General features: G+C 43.7%; 1 long non-coding RNA gene across 1 annotated transcript in view; it reads left to right on the top strand.

Moving 5' to 3' along the window:
• Positions 1-2,810: 2,810 nt before the first annotated feature.
• LOC105812808 overlaps positions 2,811-4,382 on the top strand; it is a 119,599-nt gene continuing 118,027 nt past the window's right edge. Inside the window, exon 1 of the long non-coding RNA XR_001137629.1 lies at positions 2,811-3,528. This is a non-coding gene — a long non-coding RNA (uncharacterized LOC105812808). The remainder of the gene's footprint in view (positions 3,529-4,382) is intronic.

The raw sequence follows: 4,382 nt of genomic DNA, 5'->3' as shown, positions 1-4,382 counted from the left end.
TTCAGATTATATGAAGAAATGGAAGCACTGGTTACCACAGTAAAAATGAGTCTTACAATACATCCCATTTAAAGGAGCATATAGGCAAAAAGCTAACATCTGAAATAAAATGTTCAGAAGAAGCACTATTAAGTGTGGCCACTGTAATATTACATACATCTAGGGAGTAAATACATTCATTGATGTTAGGCACTAAGCCTAATAATGAAAAGAGGTGGCTTCCACTACCTTGTCTAAATCTGGTTGACTATTTAGGAGATCAGCATATTTCATCTAAATCATTGATTTATTGGTCACCAAAATCAGTAGAATTAGATTTATAAATGTGTAAGAGACTTTTTTCCTTGAATGCAAAATATTTATCAGCTCTTTTTCTTGCCCTGTCCTTCTTTTGTTCCCAAATTTCTCCAGAACCTCTAAGCAGTGGTTCTCAGAGTTGGATCCCTGATTTGGTAGCATTAGCATCACCTGGAAACTTATTAGAAATGGAAATCTTTGGGCCACAATACAGACCTAATGAATCTCTGGGGAAAGGCCTATCAATCTGTATTGTAACATGCCTTTCTGAAGATTCTCTTGTATACCAAATTTGAGGGCCTCTAAGTTAGAGAAACTAGTGTAGGTGGTGACTCTTCTTTTCTCATGTAAATTGTTTCACCTAATGCCTTCTGCAAAATTGCTTCTTAAAAATGATTCTTTCAATTTTGATAGGAAATGTTATTTGCAACCACTGCAGTGGTGTTAGGGGTAATAACATATTGTTTCTAAACTGAAAGCGACTATGAAAACAAAATCTTTTCTCTAATTTTATTCCATGTTTTTTTTTCTGCCTCCCATTATCAAAGTTTTTCTTCCTGTGATATCAACTATAGCGTAGCCTTTAACTATGTTGTGTCAGCTGTATGTGGGGATTATACTTACAGTTAAAATTTTATTTAATATATGAATGAGAGTCAGGCAAATCAAAACTTTTCTTGGAAATGGCAAGAACATCTGAGCCAGTACTTGACAAATGTTGATTGCCAAAGATATTAGAACTAAGGTTTAACAAGGAAGGGATTCTTATACAGATAGGTGTAATTGCTGTTTTTATAAGTAATAATGTCTCTCATGTATAAGGAAAATTTTAAGACTTCTGTGAAATTCCAGAGAGTGAAAGTTGTGAGTACTGATACCTGATTAATACGATGAAGCTATTACAATATCAGGTCTGCCTAAAAACAGACTAGGTTGCCCTGTGAAATAAAGTTTCCTGTAGTTAAGGGTATTTAAGCCACGTCAAATGGTGGGTTGACTGGGTGGTCTAGACTCTTGCTATTCATAGTGTGGTATCATCTGGGAGTTGTTAGAAGGGCAGAATCTCAAGGTTCATCTCAGTCCTAGTAAATCACCATCTACAACTGAAGACTCATGGGGGATCCATATGCACATTATGTTTGACAAATAATATTCCATTTAACATCTAATGAATTTTCATATTTTTATGCATAATTCTTTTAGGATTATGTTGTGATGTAGAATTTGAATAACAGTCTAGAAAAGAACGGAGTAAACACATGACCTTGGCCTCACATTCTAGTGCAAGGTCACTAACTGTGTTAAATACTACCTCCAGAAAGATTCTGTTGCTCAAATATTGTACTTAATTTAAGTGAACTGGTATTTAAGTACTATTTCTTTGTTAACTTTGGACTCTTTCCTTTACACAAAAATAAATTACACTTTTTGGATTTCTTGCACTACGCTAAGAATACCTGTACTAACCCCTAAATTGTACTCAATATTAATCCTTCTTCAATTCCCTCATGCATAGCCTCTTCATTTTACTAAGTCCAGGATTGGTGACTCTCCTTAGCTGGGACGTTCCCTTTATGCTTAGAGTAGGTACTGGTTTTGTGTCCTGCTTTCCCCTTAATCCCTGATGGGTCTGCATGAATGGACAGCAGCATCAGAAAGAAAAGAGAATAGGTAAAGGGGTATAAGCATAGGGGGAACCGGAATGCGATGGAGAGACCAGACTCTGCTCAAAGCTAAAATTTACTCGGGCAGAGGCAGGGAATACCCAACATACAACCCTGATCACCAAAACAATATGAATGGAGAAGAGCTGGAGAGGTAATGAGAAGTGACAGATGCCGCCACACCCTAGATTGGCTCAGGTCCCTACAACCATGACTACCCTGCCCTCGCCCAGTAGGAAGAAAGATGCTTAAAGACAAGACAAGCACAGAAAACCAGGAAGCCAAAAGGTGTCCGAGTCCATTCGTATCCTGAACAGCACGGGCTGAGACAAGCGAAAGCTGTAGAGACCATTGTACGGAGGAAGCCCAGGCAGGGGAGCGTGTACCCCCTTCCCACTTCTGCTCATCCCTGGCCTTTGCCTTTGCAGGGGGCACTGGGACCAGCGAGCGACTCAGCAGCCCGGAGCGGCTTTGGGGGAGACAAGTGTATCCGCGAGCGTGTGTGCGTGAGGAGGAGAGCAAAGACGTGATTACTTCAGAATTTATTTAAGGGCCGGTGGAAACCACTGCAGCAGCTTCCAGGGGAAGCCCTTGTTCCAGAGGAAGAGGAGGTGGCAGCTGCCTAGGAGGAGGAGGGGTGGAGGAGACGGAGGAGGAGTAGGAGCAGCAACCGCACGAGGCGAGTGAGGAAAGAAGATGCTGTAGCATCCTCACCGGCTCCCAGCAGGTTGGTTCTCCCGTCCAACTGATGCAAGCAAAGAGGCTTGCAAACAGGCTGGGAGGAGAAAATGGGTGTGGGTTTGGGGGTTCGGGGGTGGGGGCTGACTCCTTGCCTTTCCAGAGAAGAAGCGCCTCCTTTAAGTGAAATGAGATGCCCGAGCGCGGAAATAACCCGGGGCCAGGAGGAGACCTGTCTTGCTTATTGCATCCCTGGGGACTCCTTCCCCTTTAGCTTTCCAACTCCTGGTGTTGCCTTAAACTCCAGAGGGGCTCCGGGCGGGGTACTGGGTGGAGAACTTCCCTTCCAGATACTTCTCACGCCTTTTCCCAAAGCTCAGGTTTAAAAGGACACCTCCACGTACCTCAGGGGGCCCGGGCGCGGAGGGGGAGCAGTGCCGCTCGGTTAAGTTTCTGAAAGTCAAACCTGGTCCCCTGTCCCTGCTTCCCCGCCCCGGGGGCTCCAGCGGCACGCGGGGAGCTGTGGCTGCTCTGGCAAAGGGGTTGCTGCTGCTTTAAGAGTCGCCTCCCCCTCTCCTCCTTTGACAATGGTCTGAACCGAGCTCTGCTTCCCAAAGCAAAATTTGCAATATGCCATTTTTCCGATGGATGCTTCTCCTTTTGGCTGCTGACGGAGCCGTGGGAAGATGCCGAGTAGCTGCCTCGCCACCGAGCCGGGGCACGTTCCGGGAGGGCGCCGGGGCACGCGGGTGTCCAAGCTGCCTTTCTCCTCCCGTTGCTAGGGAAATGGTCCAGGAGTACTGGATGTGAGCTTCCCTTCTCGTCAAGCCGGAGACTGCGGTTGTCATTGATCAATTGAAGAAGCAGGACCCGAAATTACAGACATTAGGTACAGAAACTATATTTGAGTTACACGGTTTCCTTTCCGCTTTTTTAATTTTTTAAACCACCTCTTCGGCCCCACCCCGCCCCCAGGGAAGAAGAGATTGCAAATTCCTCCTTGTTGATTACTGTTAGGTGCCTTTTGCTTTCCACTTCATCCTCTCCATCTCCTATTTCTTTGCCTCCTGCCTACTTGGCTCTCTCCTGTTGGGCAGGTTGAACAATTTTAGCGTGGAAATTATGAAGTCAACTTCTTCAGGGTGGTGGGGGGTGTGGCTGAGAGATAACTGTCCAGCACTGTAGGGTGAGCTGGCTCTTTGGCCATCTGTAAATGCACTAGGGTAAAGAAAAGTGTAAATTGCTTCCATTGAAGGTTATAATAACATTTCCTGAGGACAGGGTATTTCAAAGAGATAAATAGGAAGAGGAATATTCATGTAATGTAATCAGACAATGGCTAGGATTTCTTTCACCGAATTACTCCTGTGGGTTAGCTGAGGTGGAACTGAGATGGTTAAGACTAAATCTTTTCAGAAGAAACTCAGAATAGAGAATAATTGCATTCTTGCTTCTAGTAGGTCCTAAATCCTAGTAATATGATTAAACAAAGTTATTCATCGGCAGGAAAAAAAAGCCTATTATAGCACTCTCATATCTAAATAGGTACTACTTCTATGGCATATATTGCTAAGGAACACATTGGATCTTAGAAGCCCTTGAGCCATGACTCCAGTGAACATTCAAAACTTTTATTTTGAAATCTGAGAGATTTAAAAGACAGTCAAGGTTATGTGCTAAGAATACGGGAGTTGATTTTACTGGTATAAAATTGTTTGAGCTAAATTTAAGCACTGGGATAAT

The sequence above is a fragment of the Propithecus coquereli genome, unplaced genomic scaffold, assembly GCF_000956105.1.
Source record: "Propithecus coquereli isolate 6110/MARCELLA unplaced genomic scaffold, Pcoq_1.0 Scaffold264, whole genome shotgun sequence".
Taxonomy (NCBI): Eukaryota; Metazoa; Chordata; class Mammalia; order Primates; family Indriidae; genus Propithecus; species Propithecus coquereli.
The sequence above is the reverse complement of the archived record's forward strand: the minus strand, read 5'-3'. Positions and strand labels throughout refer to the sequence as shown.